The following is a 25,626-nucleotide window of genomic DNA, read 5'->3' on the forward strand; positions in this document are numbered from 1 at the left end:
ACGATCTTCACAGTTATTCTCAAACTCTCTTTTTCCATAGAAAATGGGCTCTAATATCACGAATCAATCACACAATGAATTTTTTTAAAAATTTTCCAATAGCATAGAAAGCTAAATCAATTTCTCATGAAAAATAGAATTTATTTGGAAAATAAATCTCACTATAATTTGACAAAATAACTACGCCAAAGAAGATTATATTTGGCTTATCCCCTAGTTCCTATCTATAGGAAAAAGTCATAAGAGTTCTACTTGAACAAGAGATAACAAAATAATAATATTTTAATATAAAACACCAAGTCCTGTTGGGACTACATAGGGTGGGTGGCACACCCTTCTATAACTTTAGGGTTGCCACCCCTCAATTTATGTTGGACTCAAACTGGACATTTCATATATTGAGTGCAATTATATGTGTTATTTAATTTTTAAACCAATTCACATACTTAATTAATCTTATAACCAATTTTCTATTGCCAAAATATATTATTATTTAATAAACTAAAATGAATTTTATTAATTTACTTAATTAAATTAATTTCTCAACCGAACTCTAATTCTGTTAAGTCATGACAACTTTACCATACTAGAATCTATGAGTAAAAAAAAATTAAATTGTCTTAATTCATAAAACTGCGATGACGAATTGATTTAATTCTCACTTGAAACTTCAATTATTTAATTATAATAAATTAATTAATAATTTAAATAATTTAAATTAATCATTAAGTTATCTTTTGTTCCTTTTGAGAAAATGCATTCACTGGAAATAGTGATACATGCAATATATTTCTCTATTTGTTGTTTTCATTCTTTCAACATATCAGTTCAAATGCAATCTATAAAGGGTTGTGTTGAGCTAGCAAAGGGACCAATAGGACATATATAATTAGGGCTCAAATAATTTAAAATTAAGTTCTAACTCTTCTCAATTAATTACAGCATTATTTAGTCATAGAGTCAATCCACTAAAAGTACCATAAATAAATTATCTCTTATTATATACCATTACAAAAGTAACTCAATTTATGTTTGTCTAATGACATTGTCATATGTGTGTTGCCCTCATAGGATATCTTTTATTCCATTGGGTTAAATCTGTTCACCAAATATGATCCTATTTTATCTTATGATGACCACCATATCTTTCTTCATGAAAAAGTCAATTACTAATACATAGTAATTAAATCATTTATCCTAGATAAATGACCCATGAAAATGTTACTTCTCCATCAACCATGCAATGTCACAGAGAAGGTATCATTAACCATTTATTAGGCTATGAATTTCATTTTTGTAAGTAAACCAATGTCATGCATAAGTCGTATACCCAGATACTGACTTTTGGCTCTATTACCAATTGAATTCGGGCTTTCAATATATCAAAGTATACGGGTTACATACAGATAATTAGTTACTCATTTAGGATTGAGGTAAGTCATACTATGAATGTCACAAGCAAATAAATCCATAAATAGATGTAGGATAAATTCAACTTGGATCTTTTCTAATGTATTATTAGTCTAGACAATCACATCTATATCTCTATGTTTTTGGGAGTCATCCAGTTTAGTACCTAGGATAAGATATTCCCTCTGTTGTACTTGGTAGACGACACAATAGTCTCTTGAATAAATTTGCTCAATTTTGATTCTTTAGACCATAGACCATTTAGATTATCTACCAATATAAGTTGTTGTCTCATATCATGATCTGACCACATGATGCAACTTAATATTAGTTAAACATTAAGTAATCAGTGAGTCAATATTTACTTATACATTTTGGATTTCGTGCAAAAATCATTGACAACAAAAAAATAATAATAATGTAAATGATGAAATTTTACTGAATTAATCTTTTCAAAAAAATTACAAACATATATGACAAAATAACTACACTAAAGACACTAGATACTAACAAAAGAAGCACTCTCTATTTTTACATTTCATTTTAGAAGGACTCGCATAAGCTTATGGTGGAAAGTGATGGCCAAATCATTTTGAATCAAATCAAATGGTTAAGTAAACATGTTACTTGTTACGAGGAAAAATCTAACAAAAATTATATAAAAAGGAATGGTAATATTATTAAAAGTGTAACATTTGAAGTATAATGTAATAGAATAAATATTTTACGAATAGACAAAATATTAATTTTGTTCAATAGTACTAGTAGTTGAGATGTTCCTTCAAAAATATATAAAAAAACCAAAAATTTAATTCAGTAGTTATTATTATTTTTTTATGTTCAAATAAAATGAATTAAAATCATTAAAAATAAGAGTAAAATTATAAAAAATAGGTGATATACCTTCTAATTCTTTAGTACTATCGGGAATATAAGATTACATGCTTGTTAGTTGGATTGCATTTTATCCATTTCACTAAAAACGGATAAATTAATCTATATACGTTAGATTATAGAGTAAACTAGTACTGTTGAAAATTTCTTTCATTTTTACTATTAAAAGTTGGTTCATTTACACTACCATGTGGTACACATGGCGCGTCACGTGTAGCTGTTTGGTTATTTCATCAGTCATACCTATTTTTAACAGTAAAAATAGAAAAAAAAATTAACAAAAAGAAATTATTTCCTTTTTGATCTAGCGTAAAAAAAATTAAACAATCACAAGGTTTTTAAATTATAGTTTAAGATTTTTTTTTTCAGTTTTGGAAATTAATTTAACCATGGTGGACCTGCTTTTTATAGGGATTGACTTTATGGTAAGTCTGGCTAAGCATTTGCATGAATGGCAGAATTAATTGGGCTTTAGGTTTTTTTGACGATTTCTAAGTTTATTTCATCCCCCCTTAATTTTTAGTTTTCATTTAGTAAATTACTTTTCTTCTAATCATTTAAAATCCACCCATATGAGCCTTGTAATAATTATTCAATTTTTAACAAATCAAATAATTAACTGCCAACTCATCAATATTAATATCTAATATGTATTTCAGAATGCCTAAATGGATAAATATAAAGTTTGTTTTGAAGGGTGAATTTTTTATAATTTGAAATTTAAAAAAAAAATTAAAATTCAAACTTTATATGTTATATGCTTGATGCTTGCTGTTTAAAAATGTAATCATGATTATAATAAGTAGTAATTTAGATTAGTTTTTGAAGAACTCAGAATTTTTTGTATAAAAAAATTTCATTAAAGAGTATTGAAACCGGCATTTTGTAGCTAAATAATTCAGAAAGGATTATTCCTAAGTTGTATTGAAAAACCAATGCAAGCATTCAACTATTTGACTATTGACCAAAAAATTTTAACAAGAGGATTTGTAATTGAGGGGTAGTTTATGCCAAAAATTTTATACCATTAAGTGTAGATTGTTTTTAATGGTGAGTGAGGACCAAATTGCATAAAAGATTAAAATTACTATGAACTCTTTTAAAGTATCTCTAAGCCACAAATCATTTAATCATCTTTTAACTTTGTGACTCACACACATGTACCCCTCACTTTACTTTTTTGCCTATAAATAATCTTTCAATGTTTCATTTCTAGTTCACAAAAAAACATGGGTCTTAATCATATCCTTTCTCCCTATTTGTCCCTATCTCTTGCTTTGGTTGCTTCCTTTTATCTTCTGTGCTTCAAAAAAGGAGGCAGACCCCCTGCCTTGCAGGTAAAAGACCCTTTTTAAATCTCTAGGTTATAGTTTCAATTTAGTTTGATTATAGTGCATTTTCATATCTGCAAATCTATAATTTTCTTTTTTCATTTCTACTTAAAAATGGGTGCTTTTGATATTCTTAAATATTATCCTTAATCCTACCATTTAATCTTGGTTCACTTAAGTGTTCAATTCTCTCTCTCTTTCCTTTTAGAGTAAATTTTTTAAGGATGATTTAATGAACTACAACTTAAATCTTTGCTTATAATCTTGATAAAACATGGAAGATAATCAATACACGACATAATTTGTACAAAATTACAATTTTATCGTAGAGATCTAAGAACGTGTCATGTGTTAAATATTTTATCATATATTTAAAAATATATTAATATGCAATTAAACTGATAACACAAACTCAATCAAACTTTTTATAATTGATAACATCAATTTGGTTAAATATTTTATTATAACAAGTATAAAACATAACAATAATGATAATATATAAATATGGGTACACTAAAATGTATGAATAATTTATTTTTCTAAATAGACATATTAAAATCTAGCAAAAATAGTGACAACATATAGGACATTCTGTTTTGTTTTGCTCTCCTCTTTAGAGTCCACATTCTGTTTGAAGAAACTATTCCTTCTTTTGCAATGATGATAAGTGTAGAGATGTTATTTAACTTGGGTCCACTTAGCCTTATTTTAAATCATTAATAATAAAAAAATATTTGACCAAAATAACTAATAATCATACAGTAAAAAATATTTTACTTGGTTTCATTGTTTGATTGTTAAAATGAATAAAGGAAAATAAAAATTGTAGTAATTAATTTGATTTTTAACCCATTTATAGTTTGGGTTTGCATTGTAGTTTTGTTTAATTTGAAGTTAATTTTTCCAATAATGAAAGCATAAATTTATGGTTTGTTTATTTATTTTGAGCAAAAGAACATTTCATGTAGTTCTAAAGCAGCTACCAAAATGGGGTCCCCATTTCTTGACTTTAAAGACTTCAGTGACATTAATGATTTTGACTTTATGTACAATGGCAACGTTATTATGGTGAATGAAGCTACTACAAATTTGTCAAAGGTGATTAAGGAAATTATTTACTTATACTATACCTCAATTTCGTTAATAATGTAACGGTATATATGATGTTAATTATTGTTTTACTTTAGGGGATTGAGGACATTGGATCAGCCAGTGGAAGCAATAATAATCAACCTGTAATAGATGAGCTAAACTTCAACCAAATTTTGCTTGCCCTTGCCAATGAACTCCATGAATCTCCTCCATCAGCACCTAAACCATCTCAGATGCCCAAAACATCAATACATTATCTCAAATTTATCATATATATTGTTCATTTACTTTAATGCTAATGTCTTTCATTCATAACTTAAGCATAATTACAAGGAAAAATTTACATTTCTCTTCATGGTTTATAACTTTGTTTACATTGCCACAGGTGGATGCAGGAGTGGAACTTCCACCTCCAATAGTAACAACAAATGAACAGACTCAACTCGATCCAATGAACACAAATCTCAATACCTTCGGAGAGGTTGGCCATCATAACAACTCAAACCCTTTGTGTGTTAATCATATTCTTGATTAATTTCTTCCATTACATTGTTGTAATACTAGTTTCTCTCCTTTTGTTTTCAATAGTTACAACTGGATCAATTGATAGCATCACCTGACTTACCTAATGAATCTTTCCCTCATGGTTAGAGCTCTGAATCGAACCTCAAGTAGCAAATATCTTTAGGGTTTGAAGGAAATAATCCTTCACTTGAAAATGATGATCATGCATGTCAAACAACATCACCTCCTTTTAGTCCTCTTATAATGGAGCGAACAAATTCATTCCCTTTGCCACTAGTAACATTTTCCAAACTCTATTCCTATTAAATATAAACAATTTATATTACTTGGTATGATTCTTAATTTTTCACTTATATTGTTTAGAAAGAAAAGCTCCCGAAGAAAAGCTCCTAAAAGATGGAGTTTATACGACTCAATCGGTTTACTCCCAGTGCAGGATTAACTTAGTTGAAACAATCAATTTAATAGTCATATTGGAAGTAGCCTCCCAAAAGATGGAGTATCTACAACTCAACCGATTTACTCGAAATGTAGGGTTAACTTAGTTAAAGCCAATAATCTTAATGGTCATACTGGAAGTAGCCTCCCAGAAGATAGAGTTTATACAGCTAAACCGGTTTACTTGGAATGTAGGGTTAACTCACTTCAAGAAAAAAAACACTCAACAGTCATGTTGGAAGTAACCTCTAACATAAGCTTCTAAGGTATGTACTTGGTCGTTTTCTTAATTGTTTAATGAAATATTATTGTACTAATACTAAAACTTTTTCTACCATATGTTGACATAGTTGTAGTCCTTAAAGGGAAGATTTAGTCAATCTAGGTAAGAAGGTAACTTCTGCTGATCAATTTCAAAAAAACAATGGAAGCATTAATTCTAATGGAAACCAGCAACCACTTGTGTACCCAAATTTGACCCCTTAAAGCTTAGTAACCATTAGTTGTTTACTCAAAATTAGTCGACATCAATAAGGTCTAACTAATAAGGCCATTATATGCTTTTCTTTTTGGACTAAGTAGACTGGGGTTTGACTTTTGCATGGATGATCTACATAAGTCAACCGACAAGCACCGACATGGAACTCATATAAAGCAAATGTCTTTTATAAGCCTTTGGCTCCATCAAGGTATCGAAATGATCAAACACAAACAAGCTACAATAAGTATGATGCACTTAATGTTTCTTTTACTTGGGTTTTAGGTCACAAGCTAATGAGTTCCAATCAATTGGATATTCTAAGTCTCAACATTACAACCTCATTCAACCTAGATCTTCTACACTTTTAAGGTATTAAATATTTGTAAACTACACATAAACACATGATATTTAGAATCTTATCATGTTGTGATCTTTGTAATTTGAATCTAGGTCCCAGGGGTAGTTAAAAAATTCATCACAACTACTTAATCAAGTCCCTAATAGGCCGAATGCATCTGACTTCTCCTCCAACATTCCATGTTGACTACGCATTCAGTGCCTTCCCAGCTTCTGTATTTTCATCATCTTTCTTTCTTATTTTTAGTGTATCTTACAATGTGAAAATATAAACTTTTTGTTTTTATTACCTTTTGTTATTATAGATATCAAAATTTAGCCTATCAACAACATGATCAAATTTCAATGACACCTGGAGCATATAATCCTTGAACTTATAGCACTAGATTGATCGAATCTTCCATGCCATTAAGGTACCTCTTATCTATCTTTCTAAATTTTAATATGAAATAGATAAATGAAGAGTGGTTCACCTTGTTTGTTGGATTTAGGACCTTAACACTTACTCCTAATCATCAAACCAATCCACTCAGTGTATTAGATTTATGATATCGTAACTTTTTGCAACCAAGATCCTCCATGCTTTCCAATTTTAGGTACTTACTATTCTACAAAGAAGTTGTTTGTTTAAGATGTCTAAGGTTTTCAATAGTATGATTCACAGGTTTATCTCTAACCCATTTTTTTCTCTTTAGTTGGAGGTACAACTTCCAATATTTGAATGACTGTTGTGACCATCAGATTGACCAATTTAATTTGATGACAACTCAACTTGATTCACAAGTTTCCAAATCTATGTTGCAAGATTCTTTGATGCATTCAGGGTTATTATTTGCTTGATTTTAAATGTTGTTCAAATGGAATATGGAATCATTTTAAACATTATTAACCATTCTCTATTTTGAATCGTAGATCCTATCAATTGCCCCGTCATCAGCAAGCCAGTAGTAAATTCTCGATACTTGGTCTATCAAAGTTGCCACATGACCAGTAAGCAAGCACTCAATTCTTGATGCCTTGTTCATCAAATCTAGACCTTTACAATTCTAAGCTGCCTGAAAGTTTAATTCCATAAAGGATTCAACAATAGGAAGGATTGGTGATCCAACAAGCTAGGGCCATTCCCACATATCCTCTCTTTGGGACTAGCACTAGGACCTACATTTCAAGAATTGTCCTCAATTCATTACTTCATAATGTAAAAGAAAAACCCTTTCTTACTAAAAGTATTTCTTGGAAACAAATACCCCTTTTTCTATTGAATAATGAAATATATGATTGTAGGAAACTGGTGATATTTCAAATTCTCATCAAGTGGGAACAACCCTAAGCAACTACAGAAAGGTATTATCTCACCATCATTAAGATGCAAATTTAATTTTTTTATCTATTTTAAATTTGGATTTTTGAATTGATTTAGGGAAAACCTTCGAGACAACAATGGCCAACCCTGCAAGGACCAGATATGGATTGGGGGAATCATCATCATCCTTCAAGCAATTCAGGGTATATTGATTTGTTAAAAATACTCAAATTTAGTTTTGAAGTGTTCTAAATATATGATTTTTGTGCAACAATCGAGAGTAGTTTCAAGCTAATACTTGCTAGATTTCATCAATGATAGAGAGAACCATCCACACTGCCTATATAACAGAGAGATCCATCCACAATGTCAATGCCAATGCCAATACCAGTACTCAATGTTGAACATGATAATTGGAACCTTTTATCGATGCACAATGAAACCAACACTAGTTCCAATGCTAGCAACCTTTCTAGTCCATGGTTGTTCTACAGATTACATTTTGTTAAAATTTGAAATCCTGAATAATTCTTCTCCTCAATCTTGATATCCTTACTTAAAAAATGTCTTGTTACTTTTAGGCCAATTGAAAATTCATTGTCCGATCCATTATTTGAGTGGATTGGACTGTGTAATATTCGGTAATTGCTTTCATTATATGCAGAACTACATAGTATTGTCAGGAAAGTTATGTTAAATGTGTATCCTTAGTATTTAATCCATGGAAATGATGAATTAAAATAGAGGTTTGATTATTTGCCTTCTATTTTTCAGGATAAAACATGGGGTTTTTACCAGTGAAAGATTGCGGACTTCAAAAAGTTTGTTGATCGATGATGCCAAAACATTACCATGCTATGTTATGGACTTTAGTTTTAATTTAGTGTCCAACTTTAAAAATGATATTATGATGTGATGTTATGGATATCATTTTTGTATAGTTGGATGTTTAGTTTTCTTTTATAATGTAATTAAGCTAAATTATACAGTTTTCTTACAGTGTTACTTAATTTTTAAAACCACTTTGGTATTTAAAGTTAAATTTCATTTAGGCATTTATCGATTCAGGGGAGGTATGAATGTTGCAGACAACATTTTTGGTAGGGCAGTCATAAACCTGGATTTTTAAAATGAGAAAAATAGTATAATTGAAGGCGAAATGATGAATGTTATCCATTGTAACACCCTCTTAACCCCAAACCGTGGCAGGAATAGGCTTACGAGGCATTACCAGACATATCAGAAAACTTACAAAATAATTCACAAATAAATAATAATATTCATAGTATAATATAATAGTTAAGTCCTAATAATAGACGCTCAAAGCCAAAACGTAAATTTAAAAATGAAACAGAACTTGTTCAAATTCTCCAGAAATTTTTTTCGTAATTTAATTTTTTTTAAAATTTCGACAGCATTTCTGCTTATTTTTACATAAAACTCCCTGCAAACTTTAAACCCAGAAACAAACCAATATCAATACTCCAACCAATGATTAAGTATACTCAATTACATCCAATTTATATTAAAATAATAATTTAATACCTTAGTTTAAACAATAAACATGTTAGTATATATGTATAATTAATAATATTTATTTCATTTCAATTATTTAATACCAAATCTACCATTTCATAACTTTATATCATATTCATAATCCAAAACATTTTAATCATTTATATACAACCAAAGTCATTTAACTTAATGTATACACATAATTTATATGCAACTACCTAGTACATGCCACTTAACAAAGGAAGAAATACATCACCAAAATCTTTTTGTTGGAGTCGGGTTTGTTTTGGATGCTAGACCGGATCCGAAACTCTAATAACCTGCGCACGGAAACAACCGTACGCTGAGTATTTCATACTCAGTGGTATTACTATAAATCAAGACTATTTAACACTAATAAATTACAAACATCAACCATAAATTTATTATTTATTTAAACTAATTATATATATAATTATATTACTTCATAAATCTTAAATTCATAATTCATTTTTTTCTCATACCAACTCAATTCATAATTTAGTTCATACATTCTTTCTCATACTTTTCAATAGTGCCAAAACAAATAATCTCATTTTCAAAATTTCATTTCAATTATTTACTCCACCCAAACACACCAGAATATCCAACCCAAACACACCCGGAATATTATAAATCCTCCATAACACACCAGGAAGGCATTAAATGCCTCTTCGGATAAACCGAAGTATATAATAACAGAAACATCTTCTCGGCCGAACTACAGTCTTCTCATCACATCACAAATCCAATGGCATGCCATTTGTATCAAATCTAGTCTGGCAAGTTAATAGGGTATTATTTTACTTTTCTAATTTCAATTTCATTTACACAAAAATTTTCAATACTTAATCAATTCAAACATCTATTCTCTTAATTCATATACAAATTAATTTTCACACATACTTATATTTAAATTTAAATATAATACTTACATTATCTTAATTATTTTATAACTATAAATTCAATATACATTTAATAAATAGTTTGATTTATAGTAATACAAACCCGGAATAGGAGTTTACTCCTCAACGATCTTTTCTTTTCCTTTGGATGTCGATGCCTCGTTTTCCTTGTTAGCTACGAAAAAAAATAATAACAATTTACATTATTAATTACAGCATTAATTTAATAATTAATTGAATTTTTATTCAATTTATTCCCTAATTCTCATTTAATCCTAATTAACTCTTTTATTTGTTTAACTTAATTTATACTTCATTTCTACTCAATTTCCTTCCATGTTCACCCTAACAATCTAATGTTTATTATAAAACCCTAATTTAAAATTTCTTTCAATTTAATTTCCTAAAACACAAAACTTATAGCTTCTTTTACAATTTAATCCCTTTTTCAATTTCTAACTTAAAATTCATTCAATTAAATCCCTAATTCTTCTTTTTCTTCAACATGAACTTTGTTTAAAAGCTTTTAAACTTTCAAACTATCAAATTAATTTCATCAAAACCTTGTTTTAAGACTTCTAAAACATCAAAATTAAATAGAAAGAACTTAAATGACTTACCAATCAAAACTTTGAACCTTAAACTCTTAGTTTTTCCTTTTTCTTTTCTTTCCGCTTTTCTTCCTGCTCTGTTTCGAATGTCTCTATTCTTTCTTTTCTTTGTTTCTTTTTATTTCATTCTTTTATTCTTTTATTTACTTAATTAACATATATTATAATATATTTATTTTAAATATCTATTAAGCATTTAATTATATACACACAAGTGTACACCATCAATACCATACATTTGTCACCATTTATTTTATTTTTTTTCACACAAGTATTTAATTATTTAATTATTTAATTAAAAAATATCTTTTACTTTAATATTAAGTAACTTAATTATTTTATTACAAGTGTACATGTATCTATTTATTACAAATGTACCAATATTTTTATTACAATTGTCATTATTCAATTTGTTTGTCAAACAAAAATCTCATAAATAAATTATTTAATTAATAAATATCTTTAACTTAATATAAATAATAATAATAATAATAATTTAATATAAAACCATACTAATAATTAATAATAATAAAATCTTAGATTTTTTTAACGCATATGCCGCCTTATCTTTTGTAAATGGTTTAATTACCATTTTAATCCTTTTTATTTTCTATTACTTTAGAATTAAACTTTTACCCCTTATTCAATTTAGTTTTTTTTACTAATTTCTCTAAATTAAGCTAAATTCACTTAATTAAAACCTAATTAGACATGCTACTAAACTCATAAATATTTCTAATAAGTATTTTCAAACTTATTTCACTAAGACAGAAGCCCTATAACTCACTTTTCTGGTGGCCGTGAATTTTGGGTCATTACATCGATGGACTTGTGAAATTTGAATTTCTAACTTGATGTTCAAATTGAAAATCTAAGTGATATCCTAGACCTTTAGGGCTTATTGGCTTTGTCATCAATGAGTTATATGCACACTAAAATGTAATAAATTAGTAATTTTTGAAGTCCTCATCAAGTGCGAACAACCCTAAGCAACTATGGGGAGGGATAGTGTCACAAACATTAAGATACAAATTTAACACGCCTCAAATTTCACATCTAATATTTGTCGATGATTGCATTCTTTTCGGTGAGGCCACAAAAAGGGGGGCAAATGCCATCAAAAACATACTCCAAGCATATGAAGTTTGTTTAGGCCAGTGTGTTAATTTTGAAAAATCCACTGCATTTTTTAGTTCTAATGTGACTGAGCAAAAGAAATTGATCGTCTCTCAACTACTTAACATTAGAAACTCTACAGATTCGGAGAAGTACTTGGGTTTATTGAGCATGGCAGGTAGAGGAAAGAGATTGGCATTTCAAGGATTGAAGGATAGGATAAAAAACAAAATTAGCAGTTGGAGTATCAGGCGTATTTCACAAGGGGAAAGGAGATATTTATCAAGTCAATCTTACAAGCTATTCCAACATATTCGATGTTATGTTTCTTAATGCTTAAATTGCTATGTGTGGATTTGTAAAACATCATACGAAATTTCTAGAAGCAAAAAAACCAAAGAAAGTGTGGGATCCACTGATAGTACTCTAAAATGACATACTTTAATGAGTTAATTACATAAATATTTTGGGTACAATCCTACTAATTTGGGTTGTTTATGGTTCTTTTATCTTGTAGAAACTAAATTGAAGACAAAAGGAAATTTTGGGGCAAAAAGCGTGAATTTAAAGATAAAGCGAGTCAGCATGTAAAATAGGGAAGAAGTGGTGCCAAAAATACAAAGTGTGGAAGACTTGAGGCAAAAATTTAAAGAAAAGATTTATAGACATAAAACTTTGTTTAGATTTGAATTATATTTTTAAGATTATTGTTAGGATTTTTATGATACTATTTAGATTTAATTTTATTTATATCTCTTAAATATTATCGCCTAGAGTTTAAATAGGAACCAACTAGGGTTTTTCATTTACTATAAATAGGGGATGGAGTGACATGAATACTCACTGATCACTTTTACAAAAAAAAAACTCCTTCCCCCTAAGGCTCTCAGCCTTTTGTTTCTTTTCCCTTCCAATACAATTCTATTTCATTAAACTTATCAAGACTAACTAAACTCATTTAGCCAAAGGTTATCATGACTCCTCAAAAAGAGTTCATGAGGCTTAGAACCCACACTTAACCCTTTTTAATGAGTATTAATCATTTCTTCGCATTATAAGACAGACGCTTCCGTCCATGTCCTTCCAAGAGTAATCATTTCATCTTGTGGAAAGATGGCCACTTCGTATGTTATTGCACCACCAACAATACTGGTAGCTGAAATTAAAAAAAAATTCACAAAATTTTAGCATTTTTTTATATTTTTTTTACGTTATAGAAAAAAGGGGAGTTACATTTTTATTTTTATTTTTTTATAAGTGAGAAATTTACTCTGTTAAGTGATAATAAATTGTTAATTTTAAATTAATTATATAAATTATATTAGTTGTATTTTGTTTTATATATTTAATTTAATTTGTGTTTTTACATATTCAAAAGTATGTTAGTATGTTTTATCATATTTAAAACTATATTAATATGTAATTAAACTGATAATGCAAACTCAATCAATTTTTTATAACTAATAACATAAACCTGGCTAAATATTTTATTATAACAAGTAAAAAAGATAACAATAATGATAATATATAAATATATGTACACCCTGTCCCATTCCATCCATCATCAACTTTTCAAAATTTAATTTTTGCTCCATTCAGGCGTTTGAGTTTTGCCATCCTTTGTAGCACCCCTCACCCGTATTCACTATAAGAATATGGTTATGAGGTATTACCGATCAATACACATCATTTATCATACATAATATATACATTTATGCATTTATAATCAAATACCATTCAACACAATCACATTGTCCCTTATTAGGGCCTACAAGGCCTTAAACATACAATAAAAGTGGTTCGGGACTAAACTGATAACATAAAAAAAATTTGGAAACTTAGAAAAAATTTCAAACATACAAGGGTCACACGCTCGTATGAATTGGCCGTGTGCCTCACACGGCTCCAGACATGGCCGTGTCACAGACCATGTGAAAACAGGGCATACATACTGACTTGGGTCACACGGCCAACCACACAGCCGTGTGTCTAGCCCGTGTGCCCTTCGAAGTGGCCACACACGCCTGTGTGCCATGCCGTGTTCTAGGCCGTGCCAATCCTGTAGGGTATACTGACTTATGCAACACGGCCAAGTCACACGCCCCGTGTGTTAGGTCGTGTACCATTTAGGGGGTATATTGACTTGTGCCACAAGCCAGTCACACGCCCGTGTCTGAGGCCATGTGGAGCATATTGACTTCAATTTAATTTTAACACTAGGGGACACACGACCGTTTAGCATGACAGTGTGTCGCACATGGCTGAGACACACACTCGTGTCTCTGCCCGTGTGGAAAGAAATAGGGCATTTGTAAGGCCAATTTGCCGCCCTTTCTCATGTTCACCAATAAACCAAAATGCCTCTCATCAAACAATAGGCAGCCAAAATCATCATCAATATACACAATTCATACCATAACCATTTCAACCAAAATCAATACTCAAGTCAATGCCAATTACCTATTCAAACACTTATATCATCAAGCATTAATTTACAAGCACATAACTTCTCAAGTTAATAACTTCAATCACACTATATAGATCATTCTCCAAACTCAAAATATAACCATATGAGTAACTATGAAACCATAACCACATTTACACCAAAACATACCAAAATAAGCCATCACTCATAGCTATATATACAAAACAAACATAAACATTTACAAGCCAACTCTCATGGCTATATTCACAACCAAAGTACTACAACTATCCTATACATGCCATATACCATATATACACAACTCAAAAGTACTAACTTAGGTGTTTGATAGTGCGATGATGTTCTTGACGACTCCTGAATCCAAGCTAGCTTTGATTCATTATAAAACGTAGACAAATAACACAAAGTAAGCTTCAAAGCTTAGTAAGTTTGTAACTGAATAACTCAATTTATCAAATAAATGTAATTCAATCAATTACACATTACCAAATCAAAACCGCATTAACTACAAACCTTTCTCATGTCACAAAACATGATTAAGTACCATCTCATTTAAGTTTCTCTGTTTAATACTCGAATAGGTTCCGTATGTACCTGTGTCACCTTGTACTAACCTCTTTCTTGATAATTCGTAATTTATACATATTTTATCCCATGCTTAAGCACATTTTTGGATGAATTATCATTAGATTTGTGGAATTTGATGCTCCTAATCCTTTAATTTCATGTTTTATACTTAGGTGAGCATAGGAGAGTAAAAAGAGGGGGAAACGGGCCAAAAATAGAGAAAATGGGTCAACGTGGGAAATCAACAGAGCCGGACTTCTTTACACGGGTAGACCACATGCCCGTGTCTATTTAACAGACTCTAACACAGCCTAAGCCACCCCACACGGGCGTGTCCCTATCGAGCCTAAGTCTAGTTCTACTAGGAAAATGCCACTTTTGAGGGTTTGAAAGCATTCTAAAGCCTATATAAACACCCTAGAAGGGCACCTAAGGGGGACACGGAGTAGGAGGCAAGGAATTACTCTAAGAAATCCAATTGATCCATCTCAGAAGCGGGATTCTCCTTCAAGACTGAAGATCTCCCTTCAATTTCCTTCAGGGATTTTTGGGTTTCCTTTATGTTTTGTTATCATTATTCTTCTGATATGTTTTCTTTTACACATATGAACTAAATGCCCCAAATACCTAAGGGGGATGAAACCTAAGACGGATCTTGTTATTATTTTCTGAATTATATGATAAATACTTCATTTGTTCTTAATTATGTGTTCTTAATTCTTGCTTTAATATTCCAGGATATTGATTCAAGTATTGATGTGCTTATTCAGAGCAGCAAAAGTCCCTGTCTAAGAGTAGATCTAGCATAATTAAGCGGAGTTGATTGCACCCCTAAACGTAAGGTGACATAAATCTGCCGAATTAGGGTCAAACCTAATAAGGGAATCCATAGATCGAGTTAATGCAACACTAATGGTTTTAATTAGAAAGATATTTCAATTATTCAACCTAGGGTTAGACGTTGTTAGTCTCGAGAGAGATAACAATATAAATTAGGGATTTCTACTGATCGAGTCAAGTGAATAAATCGACTAATTTAGAGTCAAATAACAAGTGAAGTCTAGGTGGATTCTTCATTGGGTATTGTCTAAATCAATCAGTTTTTCTAAAAGAATTTCCCTAATTTACTTCCTGTGCAATCTTAGTTTAGTTAATTAGTTTAGATAAAACAAATCCTCTTATTTTTAGGCTAGATAATAAAATGAAGGTTAATACTAGTACTTTTAGTTCCTATGGGTTCGACATTCCGGTCTTGCTATAAGCTATGCTGCTGTTCGATAGGTGCACTTGCCTTTATCATGATAATAGTTAGTTTTCAAGTACGATCAATCGAAAATATAAAACTTATCACGTGCATCAAGTTTTGGCACCATTGCCGGGGAACTGAGATATTAGGAATGCTGAATTTTTATTACTTTAGCCATTTATTTTATTGCAATTTAATTTTTATTTTAATTTTGTTTATATCACTATTTTTTTTATTTACTTCTGGCAGGTTTTTATAGTTTATGACTAGAAGAAACCCGTTAGGACCTCTACTTTTTTATAGCGAGATCGAAAGCACAGCTCGCAGAAATCAAAAAGAGATAAGGTGAAGTCTACAATATATAGAGGAAGAAAAAGAGGACAATATTCAAACCAGGACCAAGGAGATGGCTGATAATCATAATAATCCGCTACCTCCTGTGGCTATTGCGAACCCAGTAAATCAGGATCATGCTCCTCATATTATGTATGATTATGCTAAACCCAGTTTAAAAGGAGCTGAATTGAGTATAGTTAGACTTGCTATTGTTGCAAATAATTTTGAACTAAAACCTAACATGATTGAAATGATACAATAGTTTGTTCAGTTTCATGGTTTGTAGGACGAGGATCTAAACACTCATTTGGCAAATTTTCTGGAATTTTGTGACACCTTTAAGATCAATGGCATTTCTGACGATGCCATTCGCCTTCGGTTATTTCCCTTTTTATTGAGGAATAAAGCTAAACAGTGGTTGAACCCATTACCACGAAGATAGATCACCACTTGGGAACAAATGACCGAAAATTTTTTGCTTAAATACTTTCTGCCGGCTAAAACGGCTAAATTAATGAATGATATTTCTTGTTTTGTACAGATGGATTTAGAAACACTTTATGATGTATAGGAGAGATACAAGGACCTATTAAGAAGGCGCCCTCACTATGGGTTACCTCTATGGCTGCAGGTTTAGACTTTTTACAATGGTGTGAATCCCTCAACAAGACAACTCATCGACGCAGCCGCCAGTGAAACTTTGAACAACAAAACACCTGAAGAGGCTTACGAATATATTGAAGAGATGTCACTAAATAACTATCTGTGGCAAGTCATGAGAACAAAGCTGATAAAAGCAGCTGGCATTTTCAAATTCGACGCGGTCACTATGCTGTTAAACTAGGTAGAACTTTTAAATAAAAAGATTGATAGTTTATATGGTTCTACTCAGGTACATCCAGTGATGGGGTGTGATTCAAATGGAGGAATGCACAACCTAGATTTTCCACCCTTCAACCCTGGCACCAAGGAGGAACAAGTTCAATATATAGGTAACAATAATCCTAGACCTCAAAATAACCCGTAAAGTAACACTTATAATGCAGGTTAAGGAACCATACCAACTTCTCGTGGGGTGGCCAAGGAAATCAAAGGCCACAACATCCCCCAGGCTTTCAACAACCATCTTACCAGCAGGAAAAGAAGCCGAACCTTGAAGAGATGCTAACAAAATTTATCTCAGTGTCAGAAACTCATTTTTAAAATACCGAGATAGCACTTAAGAATCAACAAGCATCGATCCAAGGGCTCGAAACTCAGATAGGCCAGCTTGCCAAACTGATTTCTGAACGACCACAAGGTAGCTTGCCAAGTAATACTGAATCTAACCCAAGGGAACAACTTAATGTTATTACCGTTCGAGATAAAGAAGGGCCAATTGAACCTGAACTAGAACTGAGGCAAGGAATTGTGGTAAGTAAAGGTAAAGGTGAGGTGGACCACAGTAAGCAAAAATCGGTAAGTAAAGAGTACAAACCTCACGTGCCATATCCCAGTGCGACAAAGAAAGACCATACGCACGAACAATTTGGTAAATTCCTTAAATTATTAAAGATATTACATATTAACTTACCGTTTATTGAAGCTTTTTCGCAGATGCCTAACGCAATTAAATTTTTAATGGAGCTTTTAGCAAATAAACGGAAGTTCCATGAGGCGTCGCATGTGGAGTTGAATGCAGTTTGCTCAGCCAATCTACAGAATAAACTGGCCAACAAATTGAAAGATCCAGGAAGTTTTACGATACCTTGTTTAATTGGTAGCTTAGATGTTAATAATGCATTGGCTGATTTAGGGGCGAGCATTAACGTCATGCCCTATAAAATGTTTAAACAACTAGGTCTTGGGAAACCCAAATAAACTAGGATGAGCATTCAGTTAGTAGATAAAACCATTAGGCTTCCTAGGGGTATCATTGAAGACGTTGTTTTCAAAATCGATAAATTTATATTCCCAATTGATTTTGTTGTTCTAGAAATGGGAAAGGATAGTGATGTACCTTTGATTTTAGGATGACCCTTTTTAGCAACTGCTAGAACCATTATTGATGTTGGTACAGGTGAACTCACACTTCGTGTGGGTGATGAAACAATCATTCTTCAAGCTCATAATTTAAGTAACAAATTGAACATTGAGGGTGGTTGTATAAATCATGCTACTAATACTAATCATGTGGTGCAACCTTCTTTGCAGGAAACACGTTCTAAGAGCATACATGAGCCATGTTCAAGTAACAAAAAAGCACTCATCTATGAAGAGCAAAGGCTAGAGATTGAGGAACTAGATGAATGGCGGACACAGAAACCGAGAACACGCGATAAACCAAAACCACGCCACGACAGACTCAATGTTTTATCAAATCAACTTAAGGTTGGATACAAAGTACTATTAGATGTGGCAGACCCTTATTTTACCACTTCTGAACCCAATGGAGTAATCCCTTTTACGGTACTTAACATTTTCCCATACGATACAGTCGAGGTAACTTATCCCAAATTCAAAACTTTTAAGGTAAACAGTACTCGTCTAAAACATTATTTTGATAAAATTGATAGCAGGAATGAGTAGTGTAAACTCCTCGCACCACCATGACCATGCAACAGAGAGGTAAGTCGAGCTTAGACTCTAAATAAGTGCTTCTCAGGAGGCAACCTGAGCACTAACAGTGTTGAGTTCTTTAAATTTTAGTTTTTAATATCTAAATCATTAACTAAGTCCTTGAACACAGGTTTTCCAAATCTACATGGCCAGGCACACGGACGTGTCTTAGGCCGTGCCCATACCACGGGCAACAACACGACTATGCGATACGGTCGTGTGAAAACAAAGCAAAAATTTTCCCCAAAATACATTGCCACGGCCGTGCGACATAGCCGTGGGCAATCCTGCCAAATCAACACAGGCGTTCGACACGCCGGTGTCTATAAGCCATGGTAGAAATTGAGAAATCAACACGGGCGTACGACACGCCAGTGCCCACCACCCGTGGTCAAAGCTGTCAAAACAACACATGTGTGTGCATATATACACAGGTGTGGGAGAAGCGAATGAAGTAGGACACGGCCATCCGACATGGCCGTGTGCACCAACACGTCTAAAGCACATGGGCGTGGGCCGAATTCTAGACGTGCCCAATTTTGAAAACCACGAAACACACGGGCTGAAATAAGGGCACACGGGCGTGCCCTACGGCCGTGTGCCCCAAAATCTATATAAACCCACACTATTCATATCCCCTTCCCCAATACCTTAACCCTAGCCACCACCCTCTCCGCCGCCGTCACTACCTAAGCTCCCAAAATCCACCCTTCTTTCTTCCATACACATCAAAATCTTCTCTCTTGTCCTCCCTTCCCTACACATTCCCTTCTTCTTCTTCCTCTCTTCACTTATCCCACACCCCACGGTCGCACTAGCACCACCGCCGCCATCATCCGCTACACGCCGACGCCGCACCCTTCCTCCGTTAAGCACCACCATTGTTCATCAGTTGTTTGTTTCCCTTTCACCCTATTATTTTTTCTTTTACTTATTTTATTGATTCCTTGACTTATAATTGCTTCCATTGTTAATAATTTGCATGCTTATCTATGTTTAGTTATTTCCAATTTTACTGATGATAAAGATTTACTTAGTCGTTTCATTGATCTTTACCCTTGCTTGATTTGCCCATATGATTAGGATTATTAATAGTATTATCCACTATCACTTGATTGGTCTTTTAGCATTCGCTTGGTTTAGCCTTAGCACTCTATCCATCTTATATTTCGCCCATTAATTCATATGCAATATCACCACATTTTTTTTAGCATGCTTGAATTTGTGTCCATATTATCTTATGAGCAAACTATTATTTTTGGATTACTCAGACTTTACTTGGAGATGTAAGAATTATTATTGATGACTTACTCTTTTATTCATAGGCACACCATGTTAAATCCACCTGGTAAGAAAACTGCCATCCCCGCTTCAGAAAAACGGAAGGGATTCAGAGCCACATCAGCAAGTGCATCTGTCGAAGTGCGCCACCCCTTCCTACAGTTTCCTTTGGGAACCCAGGAGGAACATTTTCAGATACTCTGGGCGAGACCCATCAGCGTAGGCCGATGCATTGATTGGATTGCTCTAGAGCAGATCCAACTCGTTGACGCAGTTCGGGCTATCTTGACTACTGACCTATGGGGCTTTTCTTCGAGATCGTCGAGCCGACATATCTCGAGCTCACATAAGAACTCTGTTCGACCTTTCACCTTCAAGCTGTGATGACAGAGTTTGATGATATTAGAACGGTCCAGTTCCATCTTGGTGGTTTAGTTCGCTAGTTGAGCGTGCCTGAGTTCGGTGTTGCATTAGGACTATATATAGAGGAGTTCATGGATAACGATGACTTCGACAGTCTCCACCACGGCATCCACTATTCTCCCTCAAATTGCTGGAAGGCCATAGTCCCTGCTTTGGCCACTTAGGACTCTAGCCGCTCCAAGGCATCAGCTCTCTCCCCATCACTGAGATACTTACACGCCATCCTAGCCCACACCCTGACAGGATGGCGAGAGAGTACCGGCGTCGTCAACACTAATGACGCCTACATTTTATGGAACATGGCAAAGGGGCACGTATTCAACCTCGCTTATTTTATCGCCCTCGCCATTCGCCATCAGACAGAGTGACATAGGAAGGGAGTCCTTTCCATCGGCCCTTATGTGACTCGCCTGGAGCGGTACTTCGGTCTCCTCAACACGGCGACGCAAGCATCTTCCCTCACTCTCATTGGTCAGATGTCCCCACAGGGCATCTCGACTATTCTCCATATGAGGATGATCGAGCGACGACACGGAATTGATTATCCTCAGTACCGCCTCGTCCAGTCAGCCGAGCAGGAGGACCCAGAGGACATTACTGATGATGTCCCTCCACCTCACGGGGATCCACCATCTCAGCCACCACTTATTCATCGTCCAGTTCATGTGACTGCTTCACTCTCTGACATCTCTGAGCGTCTCACTCGATTAGAGTAGCAATGTTTTCAGTGCTTTGATCACATCAATGCAACCTTACATCAGATTTGTCAGCACCTTCACATCTCATCGCCACCTCCACCTCGCGAACCATCTGGCGATGAAGATTTTTGAAGACTTTTTATTTTTATCTTTATTTATGTTTTTAAATTACTTTTTTTCTCTGTAATACTATTTTTATTTCAACTTTAGGTTTTATAATTTATATTAAGCAATTTATAGCCATTTCTTTACGAGTAATCATGCTACTTTATATTTCATAAAGAATTATTGATTCTATCACAGTTATAATATTCGTTTGGCGCAGCACTTGTGGACTAACAACCTCTATCACCACCGGAGTATCCTCTTCTAATCTCACCCTTGCCTTAGCCGATTACTTTCCATGACTCCAATTGAAGGATTCCATTTAATATTCAGGAAGTTTCACTTCTCTCCCTATCTTATGATCTTATATCTATATTTTTCAATAAATCTATCTTTGTACATTGAGGACAATGTACATCTTAAGCGTGGGGGGTTATTTATAACATTATTAGAAAAATCACTAGATTTTAACTTATTCTCACGTGACTCACTTATATCACTATTAGAATAACTTTTTATTAATTTATAATATTTATTAATATGTCTTGAATTAAAACATAGGCATTTATACATTGATTGTTTAAATTTTAAGGAATTAGAGAATTAAGCATGATAATTTGATTTTTGAGAATTAAAAAATTTTAGGTTATTCCCCCAAGTTTAGGTATTATTTTGAAGTTGAAATTCATAGGATTAACATCAAAAAGCCATAATTTTTGTGAGATCTTGAGCCTTTAAAGCATATATCATTTCCTTCATTCTCACTTTTATTGTTGCTATGATTGTGTCAATATTGATTTGTTATTCTAGAACTTGCTTCGATTATGCATGTCAAGACCACACCATTGATTTGATATGTTGAGATGATAAAGGCACTTAAGTTTAACTCACTCACTTCATAAAAGTCTACCTTCATAATTAACCCTTAGTGAACTCCCTTGAGCCTAACAAGCCATTCATTGATTTACCCTCAATGTTAACCCATAACACATTATTGTTGAAATCCCCTCAATTAATTTGATCCCTATTTTTGTCGAGATTTGATTTGAATAAATTTCTTAGCTATGTTTTATTTTTAATAGTTAGCAAAGTTCTATGTTACTTGATTTGTTCTTAAAAAAAAATGAAGTTGTTGCAATTGAGATGGTCAAGCATATTACGAAATTATGTAAGGCTTAGTTTAAAACGATGTTAACCATGAAGAAAAGCTCAATTCTTGGATCATCTAATTAGGAATGGAATTTATCAGCTTTAGTATTTTTCTAGTCAGGTAATTTTTCAATTCAATCTCGATTCTAACCTTCTTACAACCCTATAAAGACCTTTTGATTGATGCATCATCTCAGTATATAGTGGTGGATATTTGATTTTCACGCAAGCCTATGGTAATAACTTTTCATATTGACTGATGAGTGCTAAATTTGTTGTCCTTAAACACCTCGAGTGATTTGAGTGAATCTTTAGTGAGGATGTTGAATTCTGTGATATTTTGAATCAAAGGTGATTACTTAGATGAGGGGAGACACCTATGTTTTTGTGATAAAATGCTCAACTTCGAATGTTTGAAACTTTGATATTCTTCTAGTTGAATTCTCAATGTATTATTACTTATGGATTATTTTGAGATATTATTGATAGGAATTATAAGTTGAGAAAAATGAATTCTTCATTGTGAATTGAGGATTTTGCTTGAGGACAAGCAAACGCTTAAATTTAGGGGTAATTGATAAGTCATAATTTATACATATTTTATCCCATGCTTAACCATATTTTTGGATAAATTATCATTAGATTTGTGGAATTTGATGCTCCTAATCCTTTAATTTCATGTTCTATACTTAGGTGAGCATATGAGAGAAAAAAGAGCGAGAAACAAGCCAAAAACAGAGAAAATGGGTCAACATGGGAAATCAATACGGCCTGGACTTCCTCACACGGGTAGACCACATGCCCGTGTCTATTTAGCAGACTCTAACACGGCCTAAGCCACCCCACATAGGCGTGTCACACGACCATGTCCCTGTCGAGCCCAAGTCTAGTTCTACTAAAAAAAACCACTTTTCAGGGTTTCAAAGCACGCTAAAGCTTATATAAACACCCTAGAAGGGCACCTAGGGGGGGCACGGAGTAGGAGGCAAGGAATTACTCGAAAAAAGCCGATTGATCCATCTCAGAAGCCGGATTCTCCTTCAAGACTAAAGATCTCCCTTCAATTTCTTTCAATGGTTTTTGTGTTTTCTTTATGTTTTATTATCATTATTCTTCTGAGATGTTTTCTTTACACATATGAACTAAATCCTCTAAATACCTAAGGGGGATGAAACCTAAGACGGATCTTGTTATTATTTTTTGAATTATATGATAAATACTTGATTTGTTCTTAATTGTGTGTTCTTAATTCTTACTTTAATATTCCATGATATTGATTGAAGTATTGATGTGCTTATTTGGAGGAGCAAAAGTCTCTGTCTAAGAGCAGATCTAGCATAATTAAGCGGAGCTGATTGTACCGCTAGACATAAAGTGACATAAATCTGTCGGATTAGGGTCAAACCTAATAAGAGAATCCATAGATCGAGTTAATGCAACACTAGGGGGTTTAATTAGAAAGAAATTTCAATTAATCAACCTAAGGTTAGACGTTGTTAGTCTCGAGAGAGATAATAATATAAATTACGGATTTCTATAGATTGAGTCAAGTGAATAAATCGACTAATTCAGAGTCAAATAACAAGTGAAGTCTAGGTGGATTCTTCCTTGGGTATTGTCTAAATCAATCAGTTTTTCAAAAAGAATTTCCCCAATTTACTTTATGTGCATTCTTAGTTTAGTTAATTAGTTTAGATAAAACAAATCCTCTTATTTTTAGGCTAGATAATAAAAAGAAGGTTAATGCTAGTACTTTTAGTTCCTATGGGTTCGACATTCCGGTCTTTCTATAAGCTATGCTACTGATCGATAGGTGCACTTGCCTTTATCGTGAGAATAGGTAGTTTTCAAGTACCATCAATCGTAAATATAAAACTTATCACGTACATTATTTCTCAACCACATCATTCATTTACCCATTAAACCATTCGGAATAGAATCCGAATACTCAAGGATCACAATCAATAAGTACATATACCGTGGCCAATAGCCAAATCAAGGTAACTTATCCCGAAGTACCTATGGCATGGCCCGTAGCCAAATTAAGATAACTCTTCTCTAAAATACCTATACAATCACCAGTAGCCAAATCAAGGTATTACTCGCACCTGAAGTGCCGATATCGTGGCCCGAAGCCAACTCATAACCTAATGACATGTTACTAGCATCCTAAACTATTCCTAAGTCTCAACCGGGAAGTTTCACTTGTCGATTTCATCGTTGAACACATCCGTAGAGTCATATTCACAATTCAAACGTTATCCATAATCTCATAATCATAGTTTATGCAATATCAAATAATTTAACAATCATTTATAATGAAATTAGCACAAACGAACTTACCTGGGGTATGAAAACAACGAAACGAGTCAATTACTCGATAATCTTGCTTTTCCCCCGATCTAATTCTGGATTCCTATTTTCTTGATCTAAATGTATTCAAAATTAATTCATTTAATCACCTACTCAGTCAATTTAGTCCAGAAATACACATTTAGTCATTTTTACACATCAGCCTCTAAACTTTAACATTTAATCAATTTAGTCCCTATTTCACAAATATACAAATTTCACATAATTCAACTTAACCCATGCTTAGCTGATTTATACTTAAGTCCCTAGAAGCCCAAAGCTTTCATTTATTTCACATTTCAACCACTCAATTTGCACATTTCACAATTTAATCCGTAAATTGCATTTTTACCTAAAATCACTTTACAAAACATTTAAATCTATCAACAATTAATCATTTTCCATTATCAAACATTTAAAAGCTCAAGCATT

At 32.9% G+C, this 25,626-nt stretch overlaps 1 non-coding gene across 1 annotated transcript; it reads right to left on the minus strand.

Annotated features, from left to right (window-relative positions):
* Positions 1 to 17,096: 17,096 nt before the first annotated feature.
* LOC121205133 (small nucleolar RNA R71) lies at positions 17,097 to 17,203 on the minus strand. Its single transcript, XR_005900217.1, has one exon. It is a non-coding gene; the product is annotated as a small nucleolar RNA R71 (small nucleolar RNA).
* Positions 17,204 to 25,626: the final 8,423 nt, after the last annotated feature.

Source organism: Gossypium hirsutum, chromosome A08 (genome assembly GCF_007990345.1).
Source record: "Gossypium hirsutum isolate 1008001.06 chromosome A08, Gossypium_hirsutum_v2.1, whole genome shotgun sequence".
In the NCBI taxonomy this organism is placed as follows: Eukaryota; Viridiplantae; Streptophyta; class Magnoliopsida; order Malvales; family Malvaceae; genus Gossypium; species Gossypium hirsutum.